The sequence below is a fragment of the Falco peregrinus genome, chromosome 10, assembly GCF_023634155.1.
Source record: "Falco peregrinus isolate bFalPer1 chromosome 10, bFalPer1.pri, whole genome shotgun sequence".
In the NCBI taxonomy this organism is placed as follows: Eukaryota; Metazoa; Chordata; class Aves; order Falconiformes; family Falconidae; genus Falco; species Falco peregrinus.
The window spans coordinates 7,950,025-7,961,362 of NC_073730.1; the positions used below are offsets into that span (position 1 = coordinate 7,950,025).

Genomic DNA, 11,338 nt, shown 5'->3' on the forward strand with positions numbered 1-11,338 from the left:
GGAGTGGGAGCCTGTGCGCCAGCCGGAGGGAAGTGAGGAGATGGGTTGGGCTGTCTTGCCAGCATCTGGGGGTATGCAGCATGCTCTGGCTGGCCGCCCTTCCCGCTGGGGTGGCTATTTATCAGGAATGAAGCCGGCAGGGAGGGATGAGCATCCTGAGCCGGCTGAAGCCATCAGATCTCTGTCAAGGAATTGGCCTGCACTTCTATTACCTGTCCCTCTTGTCACTTTTGTGTGAGAGGAAGCAGGGACATAGCAGGTACCTGGTTACTTTGGGGCTGTCACATCTGCTGCAGGGGGGATGGTGCAGCTTGTGACAAGCCGGTGTCATTAGCGCTGGCCTCCGAGGCTGCTGCCAGTCGGGATTTGCTGCTCACCTCGCCGGCACACGCCGTGCTGCCCGCTCCCCGCATGGCAGCCCCTCATCCAAAGCATGGTTGGGGCACGGATCCTGCCCACTGCTCAGCACCGCCGAGGATGCCTCCCTGGGCAAGGAGCTGTACCTCATCTCCTTCCTCACATGGGGAGGGGGGAAAACGCTTCAGCACGGCTAATTGTGGAGGGCTCGTGCTTTCGGCACCGCTTGCCGCAGGCTGCCAATCACCCTGCGCTCCCCTGCTCCCGCCGCAGTGCTGGGCATCACGTCGGCTGTGTCACGGTTTGCTCTGACATCGGCCTGATGCCTGGACCGTGCTGGGGCAGTGACGAGTGGTAATTGGGTCCCCCCTCCACGAGCGTTTGCAGCCATCTGAGGAAGCACTGGGGCACTGAGACCTTTTGGACGGAGACAGACCTGCCAGGTGTTGATTTCTGCTGGCAGCAGGTGTGCTCTGTAATCACGGACACTGGTTCTCAGCTGGGGTAAGGTGGTAAATTGGGAGCACCCTGCCAGCTTGCACCAGCCACAGGCAGGCAGCAGGAGCTGTGGGATGACCCCAGGGGTGTTTTCAGAAGCACCAGGCTGCAGGTATTGTCTCAAAGGGGGCCGGCATGCACTTTTAGAGATGCTTAAATGCATCTGTAAATCTGCCTGCTGCAGGTGTGGCTGGCTTCTTGCTGAGGCGGCTGCAAATGCTGCTGCCAGCCGGTGCCCCAGCAGCAGGACCGGGCACAATGCTGCTGCTCTGCATCTGCTGAGGGCTCCTCTCTATCCCTGCAGGAACGGCACAACCAAGCTGCCAGCAGCCTGTGATTCCTGCAGGGTCTGGGCTGGTCTTGCTTTAACTTGGGAAGAGGCACCTGCATCCCAGCCAAGTGCATCTGGAGTAACTGAAGGGTTGCTGCAGGGACCATACGTTAGATGTAGATGATGGCAACAGGAGCAACACTGCAACTCCTGGCGTGCCGATCCTCATGTCACTGCTGGAGTCCAGCTCTCCTCATCATTCCCCATTGATCTTGCTCCTCTGATTTTCTCCAACTTTGTTATTTTCAAGGGTCCTTCGTGTATTTTCCCCTGCTCCTCCCGCCTCCTCGTCTCGTGGCTGTGTGTGGGCAGTGTATTTCAGTAGTGATTATGATAGCGATGAAAGACCTTTTCAGTGTTGGGGCTGGCTGGCAAGGTGGGGAATGTTGTCTTTTCCATCATCAACATGCTGATCTGCTGCTAGCAGCACCCCCTTCTCATCTTCCCAACTCCTGGGAGGCAGCATGTGATGCCTGCCTTGCGTTCGTGAGGGCTGTTGCTGCTGCTTGCTCCAGATCAGCTGGTAGCACAGCATCAGGGACAACGCGTCCCCCCGACAAGCACATCTGCAATTTGTGGGAGACATTTTTGCCTGTAGCTGCACATCCCTACCGCATTTTCAGCAGTAACAGTTTTGTCTTGGGTATTTTACCCAATCTCTTGCAATCAGGGACTTAGGCAGCTCTTTTTGGCTTTGAACTTGGTCATCAAGAGAAAGCATTGAGCATGTTTCTTGCTTTAAATGCCCATGGTTTTTGCTACGCTGTCACCATTCTCTGTGGCAAGCACTGTGGGCTGACAATCAGTTAGTGCCAGGGTGAGCGATAGATGTCAGTGCTTTAGGATCACCGTGAGGTCTTATGTGGAAATCTTCCCCGATGGTTTCTCCACCAGTGGGACCTTCCCCCCTGTGGGGCTGCCTGGCATCTAACATGTGGTCCTTGCCGACACCCCCCTTCTGCAAGGCCACCTCTGGGACCAAAATCCAACAAATGGTCCATTTAAAAGTGCAAACCTTGGAGCTCTTGGGATCCCAGGAGGCTACCCATACCCTGCTGACGCATCTGCTCTGCTGAAAAACTTGGCTCCTGCCATCATAGCTCAGCTCCCACTCCCTGAGCCAGTGGAAGTGCTGCTGGGCTGCCTGTCCTTAGGGCTGAGGCTGCCAGGGCTCCGCTCCCTGCCTTGTGCGTGCCTCTGCAAGCACAGCATTGCCCTGCTGTTTTCTGCCAGGTAGATTTTAAGCTTTTAAAGTGCAATCATGCAACCTGACTACTGTATCGCCTGTGCTTTCAGCCTTCCCCCAGGAGCCCTTGTCCTGTGCGCCCTGAGCTGGGCTCTGGCATTGCGTGTGGATGGTCACCCCAGGGAAGAGAAATAGGGACCGAGGGAGCAGGCAGCTGGATGCAGAGGAGGGTGGTTGAGACCTCTGCTTTCACCAGCACTGTGGTGGTGACAGCCCAGCCACCCTGAACAGAAGGGTTTTACTAAAGAAAGATGCTTTCTGCATAGCTCAAGCTCCAGTTAGGTCTCCCCATTTACTGGAAACCATGGCCAGGACCTCTAAACCACCCCCAAGATCTTAGAAATAGTTGCATCACGTGGGAAAGCTGACAGCCCTGGGACTTTCAGGGGTCAGGAGGGACCCATCTTACTCTTGATTTCCATAGCCGTGGTGCCAAAAGCATCACACTATAGCCTTGAGTCCAGTGTTGCCCTTCCCTTGCCCTGGCTGCTCCCATGCGTAGGGTAAGCAAGGTCTGCAGGCAGCTGCCTGCCCACAGCTGACTCCTTGGCTGTAGCCGTGCTAAGGACCAGTTAAAAAGGCTGCCACGACCTTCACAGAACACCAGGAGACATTTGTCCAACCTCCCTTACATTCACTCATCTATCCACAACCAAAAAAAAAAAAAATTGCTTTGCATTTAGGGAATTAATTAAAATAGTAAGTAAATAGAGCACCTGAGTAATCCCACTGTGTATTTTTAAAGAGGTGCTTGCTGCTGGCTTCCCAAAGGTCCTGCGAATGTCAAGGGAGGTGGCTTCTTCCTCCCAGGCTGCTAGGGGTAGGGACGTCATCTTGCGGGAGCCCCCCAGAACTGTTTCCTTGAAGACACCCTTTCTACCTCATTATAACTACTTTGTGTTTGTGTTTTCCAAGCATTTGTGACCACATTGATTACAGCGAAACAAGATTCTTATTGGCAGCACAAATCACTTTTTCAAGATGACACCAGCACTTACAGTCTTATTACTGCCATTAACAAAATTATTATTATGACTTTGCCACACTCGCCCTTTCTAAAGAAAGCGATTCAAATCCAGATATTCTGGCTTAAAAATATCCCATCCTCATTTTCCTCTCGAGCCAAAAAAGAGGTCACACCAGCCCTTCTGGGTAATAGAAGAGCATGGACATACTTAGGCTGTGTTTTAGGTTATGGAGCACGCTTCTCAGGCCTGCGTTTTCTTAATTGTACATCTGCTGAATTCAGCTGTCTCCGAGCTCAGCACTGGTCTCCCATCTTCTGCAGCCTGTCCCTGCTTTGCTGGCTGGGTACAGAACCAAGGTCTGCAGCTGTGGGGAGCAGCAAGCGTTGCTCTGCAGAAAGGTGACACAGCCAGATGTTGGCCAGGTGTCACCTGATGTGGCTTGCCCAAAGGACCTGAAGGTTATCCAGGGAATTGACCCCAACACCTCGTTTCAGATGAGATGCCTCTCTCCTTTTACCTGAGCTTCAAGGCACCACAGGTCCCATCCATCTAGGAGGCTGGATTTTTGGCTACCCTGAAGTTATCTGCCAGCCAGTAAAACAGGGAGCTGACAGCGTGTTTGTCACAGCTGGGACTGTCCTCACCAGGCTGAAGGTAGCTGGATGATAGGATACACAGGAGAGGACACATTGTTCCTCGTCTTGGCCGTTACGGCTTTACAAATGACTATTCTAAGCTTAGTTCCAAAATGGTGTCGTGGCTTTCGCTGCTGTCATCAATTGCCATCAACACTGCATTTAGCTGACATAATTACTTATTGTTACAATCAGTGCCCATTAGGTTAAAGCTAAATTACAGTCTCAGTCCTTGGGAACTGCCTATTACATCCATATGAATACGCAAAGTTCATCACTCATGATTAACGTTGCTACAGTGAATACAAAAGGAATTAGTGAGGACCTGTCACTTATTGTAAAGTGCTGCCAGATTATGGTATCAGAAATGATGTGTCAACTGTTAAAACTTAATAATCCATGCTGGAGTGCTGTATCTGATTACAACGCTGATCAAAGGAGAGGCCTGATTGGCACTTGGAAACCAAGGCTGGGTGCTTATGAGACCGATAACCTACATGGGTCAGGAGTCGTTGACCAAACGCCGGAGCCGCAGCTCGGCATGCTCACCCCCTAACCCTGGCAGCTGTGAGGGGCTGGGGACACTCCTGGGGGCACGTGCCTGGCTGCTGGTGTGGCTGGGAAAGGACTGATGGGTTTGTGGGCCACGGGCACATCTCTGAGCCGGGAGGATAGATGCAGCTCCCAGCCGGGGACCTCCTTATTCTGGCAGGAGTGAGCCTGGGGGTCCCAGGCTGGGGTTTGGTTGCCCTCCGCTCTGGCTGGTGATATAAATCACCCTGTTGCGGCCAGGACTGCCATTTCCAGACCCCTTCTCTTCCACTGATGAGACCCGAGCAGAGGGTGGGAGCACATTTCCCCAGTGTGGGCTGGGAGGACCCAGGACTTCTCATTTGGATGGATTTCACTGGGTACCTTCCCATGGGGTAAGAGCAGCGTGCAGTCTCGTATGTATTGGTGAATGCATATATGTGTAAGTATATATATGTGCATGTTTGTGTGAATTCAGAAACAGTCCTAAGTTTTTGCATTAACATTGCTCAAGGGGATGGTCTGATTTTTCTAATTTGCAAAGACTTTTTGGTTTGAAAGGTTTGTGTTCTTTGCATTTTTCTTTCAGACTCTCAAGACTGAAGAAAATGTTTTAGTTAACCACAAATATTGTAATGCTGGGGTTCTTCTCTTTTTCTTTCCTTCTCCTCCACCCCTTGAAGACATCCTACACGCAAACATAAAGATCTGTTGTTGGACTGTGCTAACAAAGTCCTCCTGGGAAGAAGAGCTGAACCACACAGGCTGTAGCACATGGGCTTGACAGAGGGTGGGTAGCTGTAAATCTGCATCTGGCCCCTGCTAACCCCCTCAGGCAGGCTCTGGCTGAGCCAAGGGGCGTCGTGGTCCCTCCAAATGCACGGCATTGTGCTCCTCACCCAGCAGCCCCTGGAGCTGGGCTGCAGGGAGGTCCTCCTCCATGGCTGGGGTTTCTGTAGGACCATTGCTGGGTGGTGAGCCACACACCAAAATCCCTGCGTGGGCTCTTCCTCACAGCCCCACATTTTTGTTTGTGGCTACTGGTTGCAGATGTTTACTACTGGTAACAACCTGACCTGCAGCTGAAAGCTGGCTACTTCATACTATCCCTTAATGGGCTTAAGTTTCCCAGACGGCATTTTGCATCTCCACCAAAGAGTATTTAAAAACTCTTGCAGGTCTTTGGCCAAAGGCTCCCGCACACTTTGCATGACTTCTGGGAAACGCTGCGCTTTCTGCTGTTGCTGTCATGATTGCAGTGCTCCAGCAGATGACAGAGGCATGTTTGTCCTTTTGATGCAGGGGTCATCCCTGCTACTAGACAGCCCCTGCTGTCCCAGCAGCCGGTGGTAAGGGTTGCAGCTCCTCCGCTTGCAGCCAGCTTGGGTCGGTGCCCTTCTGCCTCTGGGCAGCTTAACCAGTTTTGGCCTCTGGGGAAGGTTCATCTCTGTTGCCTTCAGCAGATATCTTCCTAACACCCTCTTTACTGAAACAGGGTGCAACTGGTCTCACTATTACTTCTGAGTGGAAAAAATAGCAAGTCTGGGGGGGCTTCCAGGGGAGGCTGCATGATGTTGTAGTGATAATAATATAATGTATTACTGCAAATCCACCCTGATTCTGAGTCTTTCTTGTATTTCAGACCCGTTGTTTGCTTCTGTCCTTGCAGGACCTGACAATGCTCAGCAGCGGCAAGACTAAAGCAGGGGAAGAAAAGCCAATCTCTGGAGATCTCCCTCCAGCTCTGGAAGGAACAGAGGGAGATCCGTTTGCTAATGATTTCAATGTTCTTGCTTAAGACCTCTCTGCCAGAGTACCTGGCTGAAGGTAAGCCAGGCTGCTGGTGAGTGTGCCAGTGCTTTCCACAGCTGTCCATACCGTGGGCTGCAGGCTCATCCAGAGCTGGGCTGCTCCACTCAGTTTTCTCTACCCAGGACCTGTGTGTCCACCGTAAAGCCACCTGGGTTGACGAATAGGCAATGCTGGAAGGTCATGGTAGGTATATTGTTGCTGTTGCCGGGGTGTCTGCTGTGCTTGTGGATGCTCCAGGCTGTGTGCCCAGGCTGCTGCATGCTGCCTGATGGTGCCCATCACCTGCAGCTTTTGCTGAGGTCTCAGCTCAGCTTTCCTGGAGGTTGTTTGGGCTGTGACTTCTCACGCATCCACCACTGACAACATGAAGAAGAGCCCTCGGCGTATTCAAAGGCATGTTTGTGTTGTGTCTCCCCTCCGTACCTGTTGTATTTCCCAGACCTCTAGATGTCCTTACCTCTCTCCTCCAGGCTTGCTCCAGTTGTGCTTCATCTTGTCTGAGGAGCCTTTTCGGAGGCCTTTTTTGCACCAGTTTGAATCTCCTTTGTCTGTGGTCCAGCGTGGCCCTTGGCTGCTCCTCTCCTGCTCATTGCTTCCCAGCTGGCACCCATGCTGTGGAGCTGTTGGACAGCCAAGGGAAGAAACTTCACCCCACCTCTCTCGGATAGCAGCCTAACTTTTGGTGACCGTGTCTTCTCCTGTTCCCCATTCCACCTTGGGCTAGGCACGCCTATGCAGATACATATGTGTATGTGGCATCATACGAGGATTGTCCGCTTCAATATATTAAAGGGCTTGCTAACAGCACCAAGAGTCTGAAAAAGTCTGCAGAACTGAAAGCTTCAGGCAAGCCTTGCATAATTCTTCCACCCTAAGACTTTTCTCTCACACTGAATCTTACGATTTTTTTCTTTCCTTTTTCTTTTTTGCTTGCCTAACTGTGATGGTAAGGGCTGGATTTCCTTCCTTCTTTTCCACTGCAGCTCCAACAAAGCAACATAACTAAAAACACTTGTTTGGGTTAAACTGAAAACTTAAAACATCTTTGGTGTGAACCTGCAAACAAGACTTCCCAAGTCCTGCTCTGTTCTGGTTCAACTGATACAGTTGATCTCTAGAAAAAATAATGAAACATTTACTTATCCTAGGCAAACAAAACTCCCTTTAGAGGACCCAAAACGCAATCTGTCATTTCCATTTCACATCATTTAAAATGTCTGTATAATTTTAACCATAAAATGGAAAGTGTAACTGGCCAGTCACTGCAAATGGAAATGTTCCTTTTCAAAGCATTCAAATGAAATCTTTCATTTATTTTCTTGAAGGTTTCCCGTTTGTTGGATGGTTTGGAAGTTGGCAATTCATCGAGATGAAGTTGTGCAAAGTTGGCCGTTGCTGAATTTGCATTTTCTTTCCCAGAGGAGAGAGAGATCTAGTGTTAAAAACATTGCTGTGCTGCATCACTGGGAGCTCCATGTGTGTCCCTCCCCCCTGCGGGTCACCCCCATCATGCAGGAAAGGGCAGGTCTGCCCTTCCTCACCTCTTCTTCCCTGCCAAAGTACTCGGGTGATGATTCCCCTCGTCCCTGCTCCGGACATGGGATTACAGCTCCAGCTCCTCTTCCCAGTGCATCATCAACATGTTGTTTCCAGGGTCATAAATTTGCACTGTGATGAGACACAACCAGATGTTAGGATACGTGAAGCGACTGGCGAAGCAGCCTGCCTGGCGCAGCCCCCACCTCCGGAGTCAGCCGCCCGCTAATGAGAAGCAGGTCTCTCGCCTCGAGCTGGGCCAGGACAGACGGAGAGCATCCCCAGGAGCAACCACGGAACTGCCATCTCGACCCCCTTCCTGCTCTCGGTGCCCGGGGAGCATCTCCAGGGCTAGATTCAGGCACTTTGGTGGCTATTGGCTTCTGGCGGCCATCTGGAAAGATAGTTTGGGCCGGTACAGGGGGGGGAATGCACAAGGCCATGGTCCTCGTTACTAGCAAGGAAGCTGGTTACAATGCTGTATGATGCTTTATCGTGTAAAAACGCTTCTGAGATGCATGTTTTGGATCATTTGTTTGGCTGAACAGGCTGTTTTTTAATGGAGAGACCCACGGGGAAGTGAGGTCTTAGCTGAGGATACTGAACCGGTTCCCTCTGCCAGGAGCCAGCCTTGACTTGGGATGCCTGCTTCCAAGTGGCTCCAGCCCTTGTGTCCCCATGGCTCTGAGAAGCCCGAGTCCCTGGGTGGGCAGGGAGCTGGGGCTGGGGAAGGTCGCACTGCAAAGCAGGTGAGGGGCTGCTGGCGGGGAATGTGTCCCTTGTGGGCTGCAAGGGTCCTGAGGACAGCTGCAGCTTTCCACCAGCATCCTCTGCACACACTACCATTGCAACCCATGTTCTCGTGCCCCTTGGCGTGTGCTCACTGGGTGATGTTTTGGGGCACGCACTAAGTGTCAGGGGATCCACACCCTGATCGCTGTCCCCAGGTACAACCATCCTGGGAATGCTTTCTCAATGTGGTCTCCTTCCGCTGCTGGTGGCCCCTGCTTGCCCTGGGTGCACAGCTGAGCCTTGCATGGGATTGGCATGGCTCCACCTGCTCCTTCACAGCATCAGGCCAGTGCCTACATCACAGGGTGAGTCTAGGCTTAAAGATGATCCAACATGGAGATCTGGCCTTACAGCTTACTCCTCTTTTCCTTTGCTCTTCCCACTTAGGCACTGGTGGTATTTCCTCTTATGTATGCTCCCATTGCACAGGGATGGGCAGGTCTCCTCTCTTCTTTTAGCATCCAGGCAAGCACAGAGGGGAGAGAAGAAGTATTTGAAGCAGAAGGAGCATGCTGGTACCAAATCCAAGGGCTACGTGTTGGCCAGAACATCTTCAGAGAATGCTCCTTAGATGGAGGTTCAGAAACAGCCTCCAGACTGGAGAAGAAAGAGATGGAGCTTGGTAAGTCCTTGGAGGGGATGAAACACCATGGTACCCGTGGCCACGAGCATCCCTTGCACCCCCGGCTCCAGCAGAGGGGAAGCCCAGATGTCTTAGTCGCAAGCCTAAGGGATCTTCCCAAGGTCATGCAGGAGGAGTGGGATCAGGCAGTCCTTGGACATGCTCCCGTCAGCCCTTTCCAGTGATGTGAGAGGGAGAGCAAGTGCCTGTGGCCCTGCTCAGCCTCCCGGGAGTAGCAGCCCATGGCCCCACCTGACCGTGAGAGGTTCCACCACCCTCTGGGAAAGCAGCTGCCCTTCCCACAGGAGGAAGGCCAGGAGAAACGGGGCTGCCTGCCAGCAGCTCCTGGGGCTGCACCTCGCTGCTGTGAGTGTGTCAGGGAAGGAGGGGATGCCCTGTTACACGGGGTGTGGGGACCTCCGCGTCCCCGCCGTGCCGCAGAGCATCCGCTCCATTGTGCGGCGGTGCGTTGGAGGGAGTTTGGGTTAAAAGGGGTTAACAGCTCTCTGCTGTAACACATGATTGGTCTTTATGAGGTTGAAACTCTTGTCTGTTTGAGGCCTACAGATGATGCTAAAGAGCACAATAATGACAGCAATTCAAAGCAATCTAATTATGCAAACGGGAGGCTAAACAATTTCATCATCCTTAAATTAGATTGTCCTAATGAGATAAAGACACCAATTAATCCTGAATTAATTTCAATAGCCTATTTCAGGCAAACACTTTAATATGCAAATGTAAATGAGAAACAAAGCCTACTGTAGAATGCCAGAGTTCAAAACCTCTCTCTGCACAGCTGCAGCGGGTGTAAATAGTGTCTAATGAGTTTGCATGGAAAGACACAACCAGTTGAAAATTTTAGACTTCATAAAGCACAGCCGGTGCCTCAGGTACGTCGTGGTGCCGAGCTGGGCAGGAGGAGAGGGAGGACTCACTCACTGACGCCGGGAAGGAAGGCCATCAGCTGCCCTGCTCTCCGCAGGCACACGCAGGATGGGTCCAGCCGCCACCGCCACGGGATGAAGGGCTTTAACAAGATGCTGCTCCATAAAGCCAAATGCTTCATGCTGAGTACCTGGCCAGTCGCCTTTCTAGGACGCAGAGATGATTTTAATTAGCTGTTGCATAATTGTTTTAAATTAGCCATTTTGCTATGCACTCAAAAAAAAAAAAAATCCGCTCCCATTTTTTTTCTCCTAGGCACTTGGCAGGGGAAAGGGCAGAGCTTGGGATTTAGGTTACAGACAAAAGCAAACATTGTCCTGAGTTTCTCTTGCCTTGCTCCTCTGCCATAACAAACATTTGCTTTGAGCCGTTGAGGAAGCAAGACCCCCTTCCCAGGGCCTGACTGAGGTCTGGCTTCCAATTTGCACTTTGCTTTAATTACGGACACTGGGCAGAGGTGTCTGCAAAGGTCTACAAAGGTGGCTACGGGAAATGATGGCATCGATGGTGAGGCTCAGGTCTGAGTTATTCCTGCTGCTGTGTCTTCTCTCCTGCAGGTCCCAGGGGTGTGTCCTGGAGGAAGTTGGGTTTTGTTTTTTGTTTTTTAAAAAAGGTCTAACAAAACCAAACGATCCCAGAATTGGGTAATTTATCCCTCTACTGCTCCTTTTGCCAAATCCATTCTGGGCTGCTATTAGGGGATAATTTAATCCCAGAGGGGGTTTGTGTCCTTCCAAAAGTATTTCTTCATATATGCCAACCCTAGATGTTCCTTCCCCTTAAAAACGCCAGTTCTCCCTTTGAACCACCCCAAGGTTTATCCTCAGCGTCACCCGGTGGCAGCTCGTGCTGCAGGTTAAGGGGCCAGCCTGGGAGGAGGTGCTGCCTGGGGACTGTCCTGCACAGAGACAAGGTCCCTTTCATCCTCCCACCTTCCCCTGCAGCTTTTCCACCAAAGCCTGACAAGATACCAGTTGGGTTGGAAAGCAGTTACTCTTCTTCTTGACTTCACCTGCTGGCTGTTACCAAATGCACAGGATCAGAGGAGGTGACAGTGACAAT

At 51.7% G+C, this 11,338-nt stretch overlaps 1 long non-coding RNA gene across 1 annotated transcript; it reads left to right on the plus strand.

Annotated features, from left to right (window-relative positions):
• The first annotated feature begins 5,166 nt into the window (after nucleotides 1-5,166).
• On the plus strand, nucleotides 5,167-8,331 carry LOC129785272 (uncharacterized). The gene is made up of 3 exons (XR_008749058.1): nucleotides 5,167-5,356; nucleotides 6,236-6,393; nucleotides 7,704-8,331. It is a non-coding gene; the product is annotated as an uncharacterized LOC129785272 (long non-coding RNA).
• The last annotated feature ends 3,007 nt before the right edge of the window (nucleotides 8,332-11,338 follow it).